The sequence below is a fragment of the Salmo salar genome, chromosome ssa17 (assembly GCF_905237065.1).
Source record: "Salmo salar chromosome ssa17, Ssal_v3.1, whole genome shotgun sequence".
NCBI classification, from domain to species: Eukaryota; Metazoa; Chordata; class Actinopteri; order Salmoniformes; family Salmonidae; genus Salmo; species Salmo salar.
In genome coordinates, this window is record NC_059458.1 from 49,375,030 (window position 1) to 49,396,417 (window position 21,388).

General features: G+C 43.1%; 1 protein-coding gene and 1 long non-coding RNA gene across 2 annotated transcripts in view; both read right to left on the reverse strand.

Annotated features, from left to right (window-relative positions):
- tafa5a (TAFA chemokine like family member 5a) overlaps positions 1–21,388 on the reverse strand; it is a 172,868-nt gene that overhangs the window by 41,009 nt on the left and 110,471 nt on the right. The gene's annotated exons all lie outside the window — the stretch shown is intronic.
- On the reverse strand, positions 1,219–4,780 carry LOC123723779 (uncharacterized). The gene is made up of 2 exons (XR_006760090.1): positions 2,221–4,780; positions 1,219–2,084 (listed from the first exon to the last, which is right to left on the reverse strand). It is a non-coding gene; the product is annotated as an uncharacterized lncRNA (long non-coding RNA).

Here is a 21,388-nt window from a genome sequence, read left to right on the forward strand (position 1 = left end):
CGCATGCTAACACTCCCATCCCTAATTCCTGCATTATTGTTTGCCACACCTCTGTTTGTGAAATCGTGAGTGAGAGTTTCATTCCGGTTTATCTAACGTGTTGTGTTATACCAATACATGTTATATATGATGATGGCCAGTGATGCCCTCAGAGACCCCCAGCTGTTCCAGCGGTAGCTTACTTAATTCAATTAGTCAATTAACACATTATTAACACCTATGGAAATGTAACAATATAATATGGCAGAACAGAATTTCTTCCTTTCTTCAAAAGGATCTCCAAAGAACCTTTCAGATTGAGAAAGGTTCTCTATATAGCCATTATCAATAACCCTTTTTTGGTGCAAGGACAATAACCTCTCCCTCAAAGTGATCAAGACAAACGAGATGATTGTGGACTACAGGAAAAGGAGGACAGAGGATGCCCCCATTCTCATCGACAGGGCTGTAGTGGAGCAGGTTGAGAGCTTCAAGTTCCTTGGCGTCCACATCACCAACAAACTAACATGGTCCAAGCACACAAGACAGTCGGGAAGAGGGCACGACAAAACCTATTCCCCCTCAGGAGACTGAAAAGATTTGGCATGGATCCTCAGATCCTCAAAAGGTTCTACAGCTGCACCATCGAGAACATCCTGACTGGTTGCATCACTGCCTGGTATGGCAACTGCTCGGCCTCCAACTGCAAGGCACTACATAGGGTAGTACAAACGGCCCAGTAAATCACTGGGGCCAAGCTTCCTGACATCCAGGACCTTAAGACTCCTGAACAGCTAATCAAATGGCTACCCAGACTATTTACACCCCCCCCCCGGAACACTGCTGCTACTCTCTGTTATTATCTATGCATAGTCACTTCACAGTTTTCCACAATTGTTTACACACGTATATATATATAGTACCCAAAACTCTAAACACAAAACCACAAACACAAAATGCAAAACTCGACAAATCTCTAGCAAAGCAAACATTGCATTCAAAACTGTTTTATCTCTTTCCAAAATGATTTTCTGCATCAAAATGACACACACGCGCCATATGAATAGATCTGTCTACCAACCAACAACACACTGATGTGCTCAACATAAAACACTACTATGAATATCCCATCAGTAGATTTATGCCTTTTGCACTTTCAGTGTTACACTGTAGCCGGTTGTAAAAGATTGTTACAGTAATGTATACCTACTCAAATATACACACACAAATGCAATACAGTAACAAAAACATTGCCATTTATTTCCAATAGGAGAAAACCAGGAAAAACATTCAGTAATATAAAGGGTTTTCTGTACCCCAAAAATATGAAAGTAGCTAATTTTTTCAAAACTCTAAACACAAAAAAACAAAACCACATGCAAAATGTAAGAAAAAATACATCCTGCCTCCTATTTTGGTCTGGCCACAGCACCTCATCTACATTACAAGCGATGTTCTCCCTGGCTAAACAGCGAGGAAAGAATCTTCTGGAGTGACGGATCCAGCCGCCGAAAACCCACACATCAACTTCACCACATGCATCCTCCATTGCCTGGAGAAGAGGCATGCGTGCGAGGGGATGGCAGTCATACACCTTCCATCGCCATGCCGAAAAAACTATTCAATTGGGTTTAGGAATGGGGAATATGGTGGGAGGTATATAAAATGCATGAACTGTATGCATTCACTACTGTAAGTCGCTCTGGATAAGAGCATCTGCTAAATGACTAAAATGTAAATGTATAGAACAATAAATTGTGGATGGTCGATAAACCAGTTGTGGACCAGAGCAGCCCGGTGGAAACTCATGTTGTCCCAGATGACAACATACCTGGGCTGCTGTGGTCCACCCCTCTGGTCGTCTGGAATGAGGATGCCATGTAGTGTGTCCAGGAATGTGATGAGAAGGGCAGTGTTGTAGGGACCAAGGTTGGCATGGTGATGGAGAACGCCTTGTGGGCTAACGGCTGTCCAGGAACATTCACAATGGCACCGTGGCCAATAATGTTCCGTCCCTGTCCCCTTCTTTTGGCTAGGCTGAAGCCAGCCTCATCAATGTAAATATAAACGTGCTGAATTGCAGCAGCATCCAGCTCCAAGACTCTCTGAAACAGACAACAAGACAATATATAACATAGACCTAGAGCAGTCAATATGGTGAGACACAATACACTGGATTACAGCACTGTAATAAGTCTACACAGTGCTGATATGATAGTAAATTCATAGTATAGTACTTACTTGCACATATTCATAGAGCTGTTCTTTAACACTCTCTGAGTTTCGCTCAAAGGGCACCCTGTAGACCTGTTTTCGGTTGCGCTGTAATACACGGTCCAATGTAGACAAGCCCACCTGGTGAATGTTATTGAATATTGTGTTGTCTGCAATTATGTGGTTCTGGATTTCTTGTAGTCTAATGGTATTGTTTGCCACCACCATGTTCACAAGAGCGGTCTCCTGTTCTGGTGTGAACAGCCGGTGTCTTCCACCACGGCCTGGAGGTCTCTCAGTTCTGCAGAAGATCCACAAATATGATATGATTGATTGCAGTAAGTAAAATAATCATTTTTCTTTCAATATGAAATGACATTACTGTAACATTGGCCAACAATCACTGAGTAACATCGGCCTACTGATATGTCGGACTGCAGTATCCATACATAAAGAGCATAGTGTAGATGGTAGGTAACTTACCGGTTGTCATTTGTGAATGTACGGATGATAGACGCAACCGTGTAGCGTGTAGCTGAACTCTGCCCAACCTGCCTCATACTCAATCCATGGTTGAGCACATGGACAACCAATGTGGCCCTGATCTCATCTGAGACAACTGTCCTTCCTCGTCCTCGTCCTCCTCTTCCTCCTCTTACTCTCACTCCTTCACCTCTAGCTCTTGCTTCACCATTGATTTCCATTTTCCTCCAAAACAGGAGAGCTCATCTGTGGCCTTTTATAGTGCTTAAGCTCTGATTTCTAAGTGAACAATTCTGTAACTAGTGTTTACACCTGTGAGGAGTGGGTGTTGCCAATTGGTGTACAGAGCTTGGCATTGTGATTGGCGTTGCTTTCCAAAGGGTCTAAAGACATTTTAATTTTGAATGTTGTGCCTAATGGAGAGAACTGTGTGTAGTGTTTTGCAAAAAGTGTGATTTAGAATTGAAAACTGAGTGTAAAGCAGGAATTGTGCTTGCAATTTTGCAGACTTGGTTTAGGTATTTGGTACTTGAGTTTCAGGTTTCGGTGATTGCGTTTCAAGTTCTAATTTTAATGTGTAAACAATTGGGTAAAACGGTAAATATTCTGCTGAGATTTTCTATATGTTTCAATCTGGTTACTGCAGAAATGCACGACATTTCCATCGTTCTGTTTTGAATGTGTTTTTAACAGTTTTGGAAACAGTGTGTTAGCATTTGAAAACATGTGCTGCAAATATATAGTTTTGCAGGTGGTGGAGTATGAATGACAAATAAGTTAATGGATTTCGGAGAATGTGGTCATTGAATGCATTTTGTGTGAAAGCAATGAAAAATTATTCACAGTTTGGTCCACATACACTTCTGTTTCGTTGACTGTGTGAAGAGTTTTGACAATGTGACTTCAGTTTTGACCAATGCATGTTCACAATTGAAAAAAAACTCCTTTTATGTTAAAAATGATTCCAAGATCTCCATAATGATACAGAGTAGTAATAAACAGAATGATTGACTGTGGTAATAGCTCCTGTACAGGCTGTAAATCCAGGCCGCACTGCGTATTTCAAAAGTAACAATGGTTAAACTGTTAAACGTTGCATGTTCCTCCTCTGCTCTGAATTTCTAGGGTCTCTATTAAGTGTGAGTGATGCCCCGGCTCCAGCTGTATCCCAGAGCCGCTGACAGTCCAGTCAGAGTCAGAGAGGATGAGAGAAACAAAGAGGAGGTACCGGTTTCCTGGGCCCCCAGCGGTCTTGACCCAGTTAAGACGGGTTCTGTGACTGATGAACAACGCAGAGACCAGCACTGCCTCTATTGAGACAATGAATGAGGAGGGAGCAGTGTGTGTGTTTGTGTGTGTGTGTTAGGTGTGCAGCACCACAGGGATGGTGAGCATTAGGGTCTGTATGTCTCATGATTGGGTAAGCTGTTGTGTTGTGCATCCCCAGCCAGCACTGATGTTGACGTCGATTTCTAATCTTTTAACTTCGCCCTGATGCTTTTGTTGGGTAAGTAAGAATGGATCAGAATGCATCATTCCCCCCTGCTTGGAAAGTTTTCAGTTAAAGATATAAATCTGATCTGATTCGTGGACACACACAAACACATACAAACACACACACACACACAGCTGTAATGCGTCACAAAGCACAAAGAAAAATCTATAACATTCTTCCTTATTATCCTATTTTTATCTTGACTGTTAAAGTTCAAGACACATCTCAAAACTTTCCACTCAAGTCCAACTACTTCAATACTTCTTACCTCTGAAGCCCTCTGTCAATGTCTCTGTCTGAATCTCTGAAAAGCCCATTGAGGTTAATGAACAGAAGCAGTAGATGGACACAGAAAAACAAGAACAGACTGATTAAAACTTGGCTAACGTGGCAGAGACCCACAGACACACCATCAACGGCTAATTAGGATAATTGGATATGCCCACCACATAAAGATGACATCTCGTAATTATCCCAAAAAGACGCCTAGAAGCACTGAGAGGGAATGTGTGTGAGTGTGTGTGTCTGCGTACGTGCCCGTGTGTTTCTGTATGCAATGCATGCATGCATGAGTCTGCTTGTGTGTGTGTGTGTGTGTGTGTGTGTGTGTGTGTGTGTGTGTGTGTGTGTGTGTGTGTGTGTGTGTGTGTGTGTGTGTGTGTGTGTGTGTGTGTGTGTGTGTGTGTGTGTGTGTGAGGGTCTCTGTGTGGGTCTGTGCGTTTGTGTGTGTGTGTGTGTGTGTGTGTGTGTGTGTGTGTGTGTGTGTGTGTGTGTGTGTGTGTGTAACAGACCAGATAATGCCTGTAAGCCAACCAGAGTTTTAACTTGACATTTAGAAGGATCAGTCTGGATCACTAGGAAAGGTTAGGGAAACAACGGCCCACAGGTGTGTTGATGGTAAAAAGAGGAGGGGAAACAGTCTGGTTATGACTTTCCCGATCTGCGATCTCTGACCGATTTCTATCCACATAGATTGAAAACAACACTGCTCAGGTCTGGGAGGGATTGAGGGTGTTTTGATGGAAATGGTGATTGTGATGCAGGAGATAAGCCCAGGCTTACAATATTAGAGGAATAAAAAGACAGCAAATATTAACTGTGGGGAATAAATCTAATCAAATTTTATTGGTCACGTACACATATTTTTCCGTCATTGTCGCAGGTGCGGCAACATTTTTGTGTTTCCAGTGCCAACAGTGCAGTGATACCGAACAATAGAAAACAATACACACAAATCCAAAAATAAAAATGAAGAAAGAAATATCAGAATGAGCATATGTAAAGCATGGTGTGTATACTCAGTGTGGAAAGTATTTGAATAGAAAAGGTGTGTACAGCAGTATTTATATAGGATGAGCCTTGACTAGAATACAGTATATACAGTGGCAAGAAAAAGTTTTGGAACCCTTTGGAATTACCTGGATTTCTGCATAAATTGGTCATAAAATTTGATCTTATCTTCATCTAAGTCACAACAATAGACAAACACAGTCTGCTTAATATAATAACACACAAACAATTATACGTTTTCATGTCTTTATTGAACACACCGTGTAAACATTCAAAAAGTATGTGAACCCTTGTATTTAATAACTGGTTGACCATCCTTTGACAGCAGTAACCTCAACCAAACGGCCAGGAGAAATTTTGGACCATTCCTCTTTACAAAACTGTTTCACTTCAGCAATATTCTTGGGATGTCTGGTGTGAACCGATCTCTTGAGGTCATGCCACAGTATCTCATCGGGTTGAGGTCAGGACTCTGACTGGGCCACTCCAGAAGACGTATTTTCTTCTGTTGGAGCCATTTTGTTGTTGATTTACTTCTGTGTTTTGGGTTGTCCTGTTGCATCACCCAACTGTTGAGCCTCAATTCGTGGACAGATAGCCTTACATTCTCCTGCAAAATGTCTTGATAAACTTGGGAATTCATATTTCCGTCGATGATAGCAAGCTGTCCAGGCCCTGAGACAGCAAAGCAGTCCCCAACCATGATGTTGATCCTGACTCCAATGATCTTTTGGAGAAGTCATTAGCCTAGCGATTCACATACTTTTTCCAACCTACACTGTGAATGTTTAAATGATGTATTCAATATAGACAAGAAAAATACAATAATGTGTGCATTATTAGTTTAAGCACACTGTGTTTGTCTGTTGTTGTGACTTAGATGAAGATCAGATCTAATTTTATAACCAATTTACCTGAAATTCAGGTAATTCCAAAAGGTTCACATACTTTTTCTTGTCACTGTACATATGAAGTGGGTTAAACAGTATGTCAACATTATTAAAATGTCCAGTGTTAAATGACTATGTACATAAGGCAGCAGTCTCTAAGGTGCTGGGTAGTGTACCGGGTGGTAGCCGGTTAGTAACAGTGACTAAGTTCATAGGAGGGTACTGGGCAGAGGCAGGATAGTGGTGACTATTTAACTAGTTTCTGCCATCTATGGGTGGCAGGTAGCATAGTGGTTAGAGCGTTTGGCCAGTAACCGGGAAGTTGCAGGATCGAATCCCTGAGCTGACAAGGTAAAAATCATTTGTTCTGTCCCTGTGCAAGGCAGTTAACCCACTGTTCCTGGGTGCTGAAGACATGGATGTCAATTAAGGCAGGACCCTGCACCTCTCTGATTCAGAAGGGTTGGGTTAAATGTGAAAGACATTTCAGTTCAATACATTCAGTTGGACAACTATCCATGTTTCCTAGATGGTAGTGGGGTGAACAGCCTGTGGTTTGGTTGGCTGAGGTCCTTGATGAGCTTCTTGGACTTTCTAGATGTCTTAGAGGGCAGGCAGTATGCCCCTGGTGATGCTTTGGGCTGACTGCAAAATCCTCTGGAGAGCCCTGCGGTTGTGGATGGTGCAATTACAGCCAAACAGGATGCTCTTAATGGTACATCTGTAGAAGTTTGTGAGGGTCTTAGGGGCCAAGCCAAATTTCTTCAGCATCCTGAGGTTAAAGAGAAGTGCTGTTGTGCCTTCTTCACCAAACTGTCTGTATGGATGGCCCATTTCAGGTTGTCAGTGATGTACACGCTGAGGAACTTGAAGCTTTTCATCCTCTCCACTGCAGGCCCGGTCAATGTGGATGGTGGTGTGCTCTCTCTGCTGTCTCCTGAAGTCCACGATCAGCTCCATCGTCTAGTAGACATTGAGGGAAAGGTTATTTTCCTGGCACCACTCCACCAGGGACTTCACCTCCTCCCTGTAGGCTGTCTCATCATTGCTGGTAATCAGGCCTACTATTGTTGTTTCATCAGCAAACGTAATGACGGAGTTCGATATATGTGTGGTCTCGCTGTCATGGATGAACAGGGAGTACAGGAAGGGGCTGAGCACGTACCCTTGTGGGGCATTCTTACAAAGGTATTCCTCTTGGCCAGATGGGATAGGGCAGTGTGCAGTGCGATGGTGATTGCGTAGTCTGTGGATCTGTTGGGGCAGTATACAAACTGTAGTGGGTCTAGGGTGTCGTTAAGGTGATATAATCCTTAACTAGCCTTTCAAAGCATTTCATGAGTACCTGAGTGAATGCTTCAAGGCGATAGTCATTTAGTTCAGTTACCTTCACTTTCTTTGGCACAGGAACAATGGTTGACATCTTGAAGCAAGTGGGGACAACAGACTAGGATAGGGAGATATTGAATATGTCCGTAAAAACTCCTGCCAGCTGGTCTACACATGCTCTGAGGACATGGCTTAGGATGCCATCCGGGCCACCAGCCTTGAGAGGGTTAAATTTCTTACTCACATCGGCAAACGGAGAATGAGAGCTCACAGTCCTCATGAGTGGAGGTGGCCCATGTTGGTGGCACTGTGTTTTTTCCTTTAAGCGGGCAAAGGTGTTTAGCGTGTCCGGGAGCAGGGCTTCGGTGTCCACGACATGGCTGGCTTTGCCTTTATAATCTGTGATTGTCTGTCACATACACTGAGTGTAAAAAACATTAGGAACACCTTCCTAATATTGAGTTGCACCCCCTTCGCCCTCAGAACAACTTCAATTTGTCGAGGCATGAACTCTACAAGGTGTTGAAAGCATTCCACAGGGATGCTGGCCATGTTGACTCCTATGCTTCCCACAGTTGTATCAAGTTGGCTGGATGTCCTTGGGTGGGGGACCATTCTTGATACACATGGGAAACTGTGGAGCGTGGAAAACCCAGCAGCGTTGCTGTTCTTGACACACGCAAATCGGTGCGCCTGGCTCCTACTACTATACCCCGCTCAAAGGCACTTAAATATTTTCACCTCTGAATGGCGCACATACACAATACATGTCTCTATTGTCTCAAGGCCTAAAATCCTTATTTAACCTGTCTCCTCCCCTTCATCGACACTGATTGAATAGGATTTAACAGATTATGTCAATAAGGGATCATAGCTTTCACCTGGATTCACCTGGTCAGTCTACAGTATGTCATGAAAAGAGGAGGTGTTCCTAATGTTTTGTACACTCAGTGTACAGTGCCTTCAGAATGTATTCATACCCCATGACTTATTCCACATTTTGTTGTGTTCCAGCCTGAATTCAAAATTGATTAAATATATTTTTTTTCTTATCCATCTACACACAATACCCCATAATGACAAAGTGAAAACATGTTTTTAGATTTATTGAAAATTAAATACAGAAACATCAAATTTACGGAAAAATTCACACCCCTGAATAAATACGTTGTAGAAACACTTTCTAGGTAAGTCTCGAAGAGCTTTCCACACCTGGATTGAGCAACATTTCCCCATTTATTCTTTTCGAAATTCTTCATGCTCTGTCAAATTGGTTGTTGATCATAGCTAGACAACCCTTTTCAGGTCTTGCCATAGATTTTCAAGTAGATTTAAGTGAAAACTGTAATTCAGCCACTCAGGAACATTCACTGTCTTCTTGGTAAGCAACTCCATTGTAGATTTAGCTATGTGTTTTAGGTTAATGTCCTTCTGAAAGGTAAATTAATCTCCCGGTGTCTGGTGGAAAGCAGACTGAAGCAGGTTATCCTCTAGGATTTTGCCTGTGCTTAGCTCCATTCCATTTATTTTCTCTTAGCATTACTATGACATGATGCAGCCACCACCATGCTTGAAAATATGGAGCGGTACTCAATAATGTGTTGTGTTGGATTTGCCCCAACAACACCTTGTATTCATGACAAAAAGTGAATTGCTTTGCCACATTTTTAGCAGTATTACTTTAGTGCCTTGTCGTGGTTAAATCAAATTGTATTAGTCACATGCACCAAATGCAACAGGTGTTGACCTTACAGTGAAATGCTTACTTATGAGCCCCTAACCAAAAATGCAGTTTAAAAAAAATATGGATAAGAATAAGAGATTAAAGTAACAAGTAATTAAAGAGCAGCAGTAAAATAACAATAGCAAGACTATATACAGGTGGGTACTGATACAGAGTCAATGTGCAGGGGCACCGGTTAGTTGAGGTGGTATGTACATGTAGGTAGAGTTATTAAAGTGACTATGCATAGATGACAATAGAGAGTAGCAGTGGTGTAAAGAGGGGGTAGCCATTTGACTAGATGTGCAGGAGTCTTATGGCTTGGGGGTAGAAGTTGTTTAGAAACCTCTTGGAACTAGACTTGGTGCTCCGGTACTGCTTGCCATGAGTAGCAGAGAGAACAGTCTATGACTAGGGTGGCTGGAGTCTTTGACAATTTTTAGGGCCTTCTTCTGACACACGGCCTGGTATAGAGGTCCTGGATGACAGGAAGCTTGGCCCTGGCGATGTACTGGGCCGTTCGCACTACCCTCTGTAGTGATTTGCGGTCGGAGACCGAGCAGTTGCCATACCAGGCAGTGATACAACCAGTCAGGATGCTCTCGGGGGTGCAGCTGTAGAACCTTTTGAGGATCTGAGGACCCATGCCAAATCTTTTCAGTCTCCTGAGGGGGAATAGGTTTTGTCGTGCCCTCTTTACAACTGTCTTGGTGTGCTTGGACCATGTTAGTTTGTTGGTGATGTGGACACCAATTAACTTGAAGCTCTCAACTTGCTCCACTTCAGCCCCGTCGATGAGAATAATGGTGGCGGTGTGACAGTGTGGAGTGCAATAGAGATTGCATCATCTGTGGATCTGTTGTGGCGGTATGCAAATTGGAGTGGGTCTAGGGTTTCTGGGATGATGGTGTTGATATGAGCCATGACCAGCCTTTCAAAGCACTTCATGGCTACAGATGTGAGTGCTACGGGTCCGTAGTCATTTAGGCAGGTTACCTTAGTGTTCTTGGGAACAGGGACTATGGTGGTCTGCTTAAAACATGTTGGTATTACAGACTCGGACAGGGAGAGGTTGAAATGTAATGGTTCGCGCTTTCAGTTTAGCAGGAATGCTGCCATCAATCCACAGTTTTCGATTTGGATAGGTTGTAATCGTCACAGTGGGAACAACGTCCTCTATGCACTTCCTGAAGGACTCTGTCACCGAGTCAGTGCGTACGACAATAAACATATCCCAGTCTGCGTGATCAAAACAATCTTGAAGCATATATTCCAATTGGTCAGACCAGTGTTGAACAGTCCTTACCAGGGGTACTTCTGGTTCAAGTTTCTGTCTATAGGAGGGGAGGAGCAAAATGGAGTTGTGATCTGATTTGTCAAAGGGAGGGCGGGGAGGGTCTTGTAGCAATGGTCAAGTAGCACAGGAGATGTGTTGATACAACTTTGGTAGCGTTTTCCTCAGATTTCCTCGATTATAGTCCATATGTCTGGTTCCTACTGCGTGAACCCAAACAGTCACACCATATGGCTTCCTTCCCTCCTTCTACAGCTATGTCTGGACCCCTATGGAGCCTCTGAGGACTTGACACATAACAGCCAATAACAGCCGTTTCACAGTAGGTGTTTAGGCCTTGAGAGGCGCATGTTATCTGGCCACGACGCAGTGGAGAACCTCAGAAACCACCATGATGAGGTCCATCATGCACTGCGAGAGGTATTGTTCCGACCAGATTGTAAATTACCTAATCGATATATCATTTGGCGTTTGGCTTCTATGGGAAACTTCTCCTTCGGGAATCCACTTTTCCAAACCAAAATGAACCCAATCAATCATGACTCCGTTGAGACCTCCTCAGCGAGAACTACAGAGAGTGGAAGTGATTCTCGATGGCTCCCTCTTGTTTCCCTTTTCCTTTTTCTCTCGTTCAGGTCTCACTCTCCATCTCTCCTTCTCTTTCTTCCTCTATCTCTCTCTTACTCTTTCCCTCCATTCCCCTCTCTCCTTCTCTGTGTCAAAGTTAACTTTCCTTCTCTCTTTTTTCCCTCCTCTCATTCCCCCTTTCCTTTCCCCATCTCTGTGGTTTAGAAACCGACAGAGTAGGTAGATGTAGAGAAAGTAGGGAGCATCGCCACATAGCCAGGCAGTGTTCTGCTCTGATGGCACTTTGTGTTTAAGTGGAGGGCAGAATGTTCCTGTCAGGGCCCTGAGGCTGAGCAGGACTGGCAGGTGTATTATTCTCCCTCGCTCCCTTGTCCCTGGACAAATTCAAAGGCAATGTTACCCAACCACTCGGCAGGAGCCACTCTCTACTCCCTCCCTGCTACTCCCAGACCGAGCCAACTACCTGTCTCAGCAGTGCCTCTGTGTTTGTGTTTCTCTGTCTCATAAACACAAGCAAATACTGCTTCTCTGGGATATATAACAGCATTGTAGTCATCTGCTCAAAACTGGAGAGTTTGGGGATATGAATTGTGAAAATGTACTCCCATTACAGTGCTTTTAATACTACGGGAATAAGCAAAAATAACCCAGAGTATGCGGTATTCGGTGCTGGTGAATAAAGTCCTACTCAACCATAAGTGCCCCTGCGTCGTGAGTATTTCTGCATCCAGCGCAGATGTTAAGTGAGTGAAATTGCTGCTATTTGCTTGTTTAGTCAATACAGGCGAATCAAGGCTTTCACCCTTTCGTGGTAAGCAAGTCCACGTGGCGTTCAGTGTCAAATTGCCTATACGTCATCAAGGACTGATAGTAGTTGAAATCCTTGGTAAACAAACATACACACACACTTGGTGCGGCTCATCAGACACAAGGTGTTCATAGTAAATCAACCAACACCAACATAACAGACTTCAGATCCATTCTAAAATGCTAATTCCGGAGATTCTCGTTTCCCTTCCCAGTTGCCCTGGTAACACATTCACAATCGTCTATGCTTGTCACTGACAGAAACTCAGCTCTCGCTGAGAAAAAGGAACTTCAGCCACATTATGGCAAATATGCCGAAACCTGTTGGTTTTCATAATAAATGCCATTTAGCAGACACTTTTATCCAAAGCAAGTTACAGTAATGCATGCATACATTTTCACATATAGGTGGCCCCAGCAGGAATCAAACACACGACCGTTGGTGATGCAAGCTCTATGCTCTACCAACTGAGCCACACAGGACCATATTCACTGTCCTCCAAGACTCGCCAAATGCCTCCTGCACAACCAGATTGTTCTTTAATTCTAGCAGCTTGATTAGACTGCAAGGTTCTACTGTCAACAGGAATTTCAATGCAGAACCATCATTTCAGCCACTTCATTCATTGTGACAGATTAAAGAAAGAACTAGATTTGTGTGAAAGACAGCAAGTATGTAGTGTACAGTAGATGTAGGTCTCTGGTGGATGGATGGCTCCCTTAGGCGCCATGTTCCTGTTCATGTTCAGTTTGCTCTGTCTCACAACGACATAACAGGCTCCTACAGGTACTGTAGTATTCTCCTGCTAAAACAGTCTCTCTGCTCTGTTCTCCTCAGAACTAACACAGTCTCAGGCTGTGTCCCAAACGGCACCGTATTCCCTACAATAGTGCCCTACCTTTGACCAGAGCCCTGGTCAAAAGTAGTGCACTATATTTCTTTAAACCAACATCATCCCTGTGTTGTATATAGTTAATCTGATTTCCACCCTAGTCATCCGAGGCTTTGATTTAAGATCAGACCCCTTCTCATATCTATTATATGCTTGGTGGGATGAGTGTTTCACTATAAAGGAAATCAATTATGGATTCTAAGAGTGAGACTTCGTCCCAAACGGCACCGTATTCCCTACATAGTGCCCTACCTTTGACCAGAGGCCTATGAGCCCTGGTCAAAAGTAGTGCACTATACAGTGGGGGAAAAAAGTATTTGATCCCCTGCTGATTTTGTACGTTTGCCCACTGATAAAGAAAGGATCAGCCTATAATTTTAATGGTAGGTTTATTTGAACAGTGAGAGACAGAATAACAACAAAGATATCCAGAAAAACGCATGTCAAAAATGTTATAAATTGATTTGCATTTTAATGAGGGAAATAAGTATTTGACCCCCTCTCAATCAGAAAGATTTCTGGCTCCCAGGTGTCTTTTATAAAGGTAACGACCTGAAATTAGGAGCACACTCTTAAAGGGAGTGCTCCTAACCGCAGCTTGTTACCTGTAAAAAAGACACCTGTCCACAGAAGCAATCAATCAATCAGATTCCAAACTCTCCACCATGGCCAAGACCAAAGAGCCCTCCTGAGATGTGTGCAAACCTGGTGGCCAACTACAAGAAACGTCTGACCTCTGTTATTGCCAACAAGGGTTTTGCCACCAAGTACTAAGTCATGTTTTGCAGAGGGGTCAAATATTTATTTCCCTCATTAAAATGCAAATCATTTTATAACATTTTTGACATACGTTTTTCAGGATTTTTTTGTTGTTATTCTGTCTCTCACTGTTCAAATAAACCTACCATTAAAATTATAGACTGATAATTTCTTTGTAAGTGGGAAAACGTACAAAATCAGCAGGGGATCAAATACTTTTTTCCCCCACTGTATAGGGAAAAGGGTGCCATTTGAGACAAAGTCTCACTCTTAGAATCCATAATTGATTTCCTTTATAGTGAAACACTCATCCCACCAAGCATATAATATATGGAAGAATATCATAGCATATGAGAAGGGGTCTGATCTTAAATCAAAGCCTCGGATGACTAGGGTGGAAATCAGATTCACTGTATACACCACAGGGATGATGTTGGTTTAAAGAAAAGGGTTTGAAGAAAATTATTCAATTGTATAATTTTTTAATTGCAAATGTAGTCATTACACATATCTTTCCAATATACTCTATGTATAAAATACGTGATAGTGATTGTGACTATTCAATACTCCATGGCACTATCTGTGAGTTTGTGTGTGTGCCTGTGCCCACGTACATGCGTGTGTGTGTAGGATAACCTTCCTCTGTCATTATCTCTGTAATGGGGCTACGTACGGCGGAGAACATGTTGCTCATCAATAGTATTCAAGTCATCATGCAAATGAGATCATTAATATTAATGACGGGTGTAATTCCTTCATGTGTGCCTCACAGCTGGGCTCCACACACATACATATTCACACACATACAAATGCACGCACGCACACACACACACACACACACACACACACACACACACACACACACACACACACACACACAGAAACAAACACACACTCATGCATGAAAGTACACAAGCATGCGCACACACACACACTCACTCACTCACAACATACACACACACACACACACACACACACACACACACACACACACACACACACACACACACACACACACACACACACACACACACACACACACACACACAATGACAATGTTTGACCGTGTGTATTCCCTGTGTTGATGTCGGCCCAGTCCGGTGCTGTGGCATTTTTGGATAAGCTAGCAGTTCTTTTTAGGTGGGAGACATTTTGGGGATGAGAGGAGATGATAAAGTAGTTGAAGCGGTGCTAATTGTAGCAATGATGTTGGTGTTCAGTGAATATGTGATGTGTCGTGTGATCGGATGTGTCATTGCTGTAGCTACAGCGCTAAAGCATCATGAGTCACAAGATTCACTGACAGTGGTATCCGTTTGATGGTAGAGTGAGACACTTTCTGTTTTGAGAGAACATTAAGGTCCACTGTTCTCTGATGTGGGAAAAGTAGAGAATGGAGGGAGGGAGAGGGAGAGAGGGAAAGAGAAAGTGGCCTCTTCTCCATCATTATTGCCATCAATGTCACTAACTCCGTGACTATTTGTCGAACACACATGGCTGTAGCTGTATCTAGGGTGACTAACAACGATGTAGGCGGCTCCAATTTGGGTTTGTGACCCATTTTCACAGCTGGGTTTTAAGTGGGCTATATCCAGGATATATCCAGGTTAAATGCTCTATACAGGGAGCAAGTCTCTGAGTGTTAAACCTATGGCCTCAGCTTCAGACAGCTGCAGAACCCTGAGTTCATTGCCCTACAGGCTTATAGTAAATCACCACTAATGGGGATCCTAATAAATACCAAACACCAAATCCCAACCTCTCTGTCAACCTAACCCTACATCTAACACCCTATAACTCTTGCATCCATCTCTCAATCTACACTCTGTATGAGGAATCAATGTTACAGTGTGGTTCTTATGCCTACACTTTCCATAAGGCACTGACCTAATCTAAGATCAGCTTTCCCTCCACCAAAATGCTAACCTAAACCACTGAGGGACTCAACACAACCCTGACCACAGATAAGCATGACCAAGCAACTTCATGCTATTCCAGATGGCAAGGGGATTCACACTCGGTGCTGCGAAGTAACCTAAATAAAGAAATACCATAAGAAGCAACTTCCTCTACACACCCCATGCTGTGAAGTCACTTCCTGTGACACCTACAGATCTGGCATCTTAAATTGATCGCCCTTTTGTTGCAGAAAGTTAGCCTTCTTCACTGGAAAACGTAAATGGACACAAAAAGGCTTTATGATTTACATAAATGCAACATAAAGCCGCAGAAACCCTTTCTCTTCATGCGGGGGCAGTCGAGAGCATTCACTCATATTCAAGTGAAAGAACTTGCATTCAAATGGAGGCAATTTGTTTCCTGCAGGAGCGTGATGGCCGATTCAGATCCTGGTGCTACAGAAATATTTTCCTCCTGTAATAATAGGGGTCACATTAAGATGCCACATATGTAAATGAACACACTGCCACCTCGGCCTAGTCATGCTGTGCAGAGTCAGTTAGTTATTAAAACAAGCCCATGCTCAGTACTCGGTACACTCACTGTAATTTAATGAGAGAGAAGGAGCCCTTGTCTCAGAACTATATTAAGCCTTAGTGATTTATCCTCCGCTCTTGTTGAAGGATACATTGTTTGTATTCATTTGCGTAATTTTTATCCTACATTTATATTTTTCTACACGCGGCTTGTCACTCCTGTGCTAATATAAATATATATACATTTTTCCTTCTTCATGCAATGCCCTGTAACAAGCTCCTACAAAAAAAAATGTTAAGGGTGAAAAGGGTACCAAAGACCAGGGTTGCATCCCATAGGGCACCCTATTCCCAATAAGTAGTGCACTACTTTGAACCAGGAGCTGGGGCTCTGGTCAAAAGAAGTGCACTGCATAGGAAATAGAGTGCCATTTGTGATACAGTGAAGATGTGTGAAGGGACGGATAATGATGTATGCCATCCGGGTGCACTGAGGGACTGAATAGGGTTCAGCAAGCATTTGTATTTCTGATGGAGCTAGCAGCTAGCTGTACCATCCCAAGGACATCACTTCCAATTCTCTGCAGGGCTTCACAGAACAATTAGATGAGAAGAGAATACAACAGTGGGTTGGGTTGTTCCTCTGCATACTGCATGACTCGCACTCACACCCTGGTACAGACACAAGCACGTACAAACACACACACACACACACACACACACACACACACACACACACACACACACACACACACACACACACACACACACACACACACACACACACACACACACACACACACACACACACACACACACACACTGGCACCGACACAGATGTGCACGCACACACACACACACAAACGCATCAGAGGCCCTCTTCAGATCCACCCAACATATCCTTTCCAATGTGTTTCATTGGGGAGACAGGGAAACAAACTTTGCCTTCCTCCCTTCCCATCTCCCTCCTTCAAACACACACACACACACACACACACACACCACACTTTTCTATCTCTCTCCCTCACCTAGCTCATTTCGCTGGTATATCCAGCCCACTGAACACAGCTGCACTCAAACATCTCCTGCAATTACAGGTGGCGGGGAAATAATAGCCCAATGCTACACACCACCTTCATTATTAAACAAGTCATGTTCATGAGATTGCTAACTGAGCCAATAAAGGTATATTACACAATACAAAACACATTGACAGAAAGAAAAGATGACTGCATAGCATTTGAGGATTATTTCCCTAACACACCAAATATAAAAAAGAGAAATAACACCACATTGACTGCTTAATTATGTGTTTTATCATCTCAGTCACAATAGAGTGCCTCAGATCACTGCTATCCTTGCCTCCTGTAAATGCAGTAGTTTCTTTTACCACTTTAATGAGCGGAAATAACAAAGAATCACATTGGTCTTATTTTTATATCCACACAGCCAACATTACAATACCAGGCATAACACAAGAACTACCTTCACATTAGCTGGAGGTTGGAATTTAAATATCATAGACGCACACAGACAGACACACACGCACTGCAAACATACACACTTCTTTAGCACATCTGATCACTACCACTGCAGAGACAGAACTGTTATGCATGAAGAACAGAAATATCTGCCCATTTCTGCTCATCATCTGCACACATCCCAGGCTCCCTAGAACACACACAGACACACACACACACACACACACACACACACACACACACACACACACACACACACACACACACACACACACACACACACACACACACACACACACACACACACACACACACACACACACACACACACACTATTCACTTTCTCTGCATGTCCTCCGCAGTCAAACCTCAGCAGCAGACATCCCTGACACTCAGCTGTGCTTAATGCCATGTTGCCAGTCCATCATGGCTGACTAGCCCTGCTGTAGAAACACAACCAGCATCCCACTGCTTTTCGCTTCCAATGTCCTGTTATCAACCACATGTTCCAGGAAACAGGACCTGCAATCACACTGCAATAGAAAATGACCGAGAAACGAATGAGTTAAGCTGTACATACAGAAGTAGACACAATTGTATAGCACAGTAAGCTATAAACACACATTAGATGACATCCAAACTACTGTATATATGGAGCTGGAAAAGAAAAGCCATTTTCTCCTGATGACAGATGGGGGGGGGGTGAGAAGACAAAAATGAAGATAGAAGAGAGGGAGAGAAAGGAAGAGAGTGAAAGAATCCCCGAAAAAATATTGTCTGTAAAATGTCAAATGGAGCTGAAGCTTTTAGGGGTAAAAGAAAGAAGAGCCATAGGGAGTAATTATTCATTGTTCATGCCATGTGGCCTTCAAAACAGACACATGGAGGAGCAGCGGGCCTGGCGTTTAGGCGCACTGCAGCATGCCACAGAGAGAGGGAAGGAGAGAGAGAGACACACACCGTGGAGGATGTGGAGGAAAGCAGCCCCACTCTGGGGATTCATTACCAGCAGAAGAAGTGTGAGAGGGAGAGAGAGGGAGGGAGGGAGATAGGGGTAAGGAGGGAGAAGATGAGAGTGAGAGAGGGCAGAGAGAGAGAGAGAAAGCAGTGGACAGAGAGAAAGGGAGTGGGAGAGGAGAGAGCTGGGAGGGAAGGGCACAGCCACAGCCGGGTCTGTTAATATTCCCTTCAGAGAGAGAGAGAGAAATGGAGAGAGAGGGAAAGAATCTCTGGAGCATATGTGCTGACAATGATGCTTTGAAATGGTTAACACTTAAAGAGTGATAAGGGCTAGGTGTTTACACATGGTGATAAGGTGTGGGCCGCATGGCTACATGGAGGTGGGAAAGAGGGAGATACACTCTTAGCAAAAAGGTGCTAAGTAGAACCATACAGGGTTCTTCGGTTTGTCCCCATAGGGGAACCCTTTTTGATGCTGGGTAGAACCATTTGCAGACTGTGTAGGGTTCCTCTGTGTAGGGTTCTTCAAAGAACCCCCTGTATATGGTTCTACCTAATACCCTCTATGAAGGGTTCTACTGAGAACACTTATCTTTGGAGGGTTCTTATTAGAATGCTCTATGAACAGGTAGAACCCACCAGCCTAATTAGCTTTTAACCTGTTAGGGCTAGGGGGCAGTATTGACACGGCTGGATAAAAAACATACCCGATTTAATCTGGTTACCACTCCTACCCAGTAACTAGAATATGCATATACTTATTACATATGGATAGAAAACACCCTAAAGTTTCTAAAACTGTTTGAATGGTGTCTGTGAGTATAACAGAACTCAAATGGCAGGTCAAAACCTGAGAGATTCCTTTACAGGAAGTGGCCTGTCTGACCATTTCTTGAACTTCTTTTCCATCTCTATCTTTTACTAAGGATCTCTGCTCTAACGTGACACTTCCCACGTCTTCCATAGGCGCTCAGAGCCCGGGAAAAAACAGAATGTCGTCATTCCAGCCCCAGGCTGAAACACATTATCGCCTTTCTCAAGTGGCCGATCAAGGGACTCTGGGCTTATGCGCATGACCCGACCGCCCCCGCCTTTGTGATTTTTTTCCTCTGTTTGCCGAAAAGGAGATTCCCTGTCGGAATATTATCGCTTTTCTACGAGAAAAATGGCGTAAAAATTGATTTTAAACAGCGGTTGACATGCTTCGAAGTACGGTAATGGAATATTTAGAATTTTATTGTCACGAATTGCGCCATGCGCGCGACACTTCTTTACCATTTCGGATAGTGTCTGGAACGCACAAACAAAACGCCGCTATTCGGATATAACGATGGATTATTTTGGACCAAACCAACATTTGTTATTGAAGTAGCAGTCCTGGGTGTGCATTCTGATGAAGACAACAAAAGGTAATCAAACTTTTATAATAGTAAATATGATTATGGTGAGTGCTAAACTTGCCGGGTGTCTAAATAGCGAGCCCGTGATGCCTGGGCTATGTACTTAGAATATTGCAAAATGTGCTTTCACCAAAAAGCTATTTTAAAATCGGACATATCGAGTGCATAGAGGAGGTCTGTATCTATAATTCTTAAAATAATTGTTATGCTTTTTGTGAACGTTTATCGTGAGTAATTTAGTAAAATGTTAGCGAATTCCCCGGAAGTTTGCGGGGGTATGCTAGTTCTGAACGTCACATGCTAATGTAAAAAGCTGGTTTTTGATATAAATATGAACTTGATTGAACAAAACATGCATGTATTGTATAACATAATGTCCTAGGGTTGTCATCTGATGAAGATCATCAAAGGTGAGTGCTGCATTTAGCTGTCTTCTGGGTTTTGGTGACATTATATGCTGGCTTGAAAAATGGGTGTCTGATTATTTCTGGCTTGGTACTCTGCTGACATAATCTAATGTTTTGTTTTCGTTGTAAAGCCTTTTTGAAATCGGACAGTGCGGTTAGATTAACGAGAGTCTTGTCTTTAAATAGCTGTAAAATAGTCATATGTTTGAAAAATTGAAGTAATAGGATTTTTAAGGTTTTTAAGGTTTTTTAAGGTTTTTTTTTTTTTAAGGTTTCAAGCGTCCCACCTAGCCCATAGAGGTTAAAATGTAATTATTTATGACAATACATTACAAAAACGGACTGTACAAAACATTAGGAACACCTGCTCTTCCATGAGAGACTGACCAGGTGAATCCAGGTGAAAGCTATGATCCCTTATTGATGTCACCTGTTAAATCCACTTCGATCAGTGTAGATGAAGGGGAGGTGACAGGTTAAAGAAGGATTTTTAAGCCTTGAGACAATTGAGACATGGATTGTGCATGTGTGCCATTCAGAGGGTGAATGGACAAGACAAAATATTTAAGTGCCTTTGAACGGGATATGGTCGTAGGTGCCAGGCACACCGGTTTGAGTGTGAAAAACACAGCAACGCTGCTGTGTTTTTCACACTTAACAGTTTCCCGTGTCTATCAAGAATGGTCCACCACCCAAAGACATCCAGCCAACTTGACACAACTGTGAGATGCATCGGAGTCAACATGGGACAGCAACACTGTGGAATGCTTTCAACTTCTTGTAGTCCATGCCCAAATTAATTGAGGCTGTTTTGAGGGCAAAAGGGTGTAGAACTCAATATTAGGAATGCGTTCCTAATGTGTTGTACACTCAGTGTATATCACAAGGCCTTTCTTTGAGGGCAGTGGTGTTAGGAATCTCCTGGTGTACAGGCCACATCAGGCCTGCAAGTCACATTATG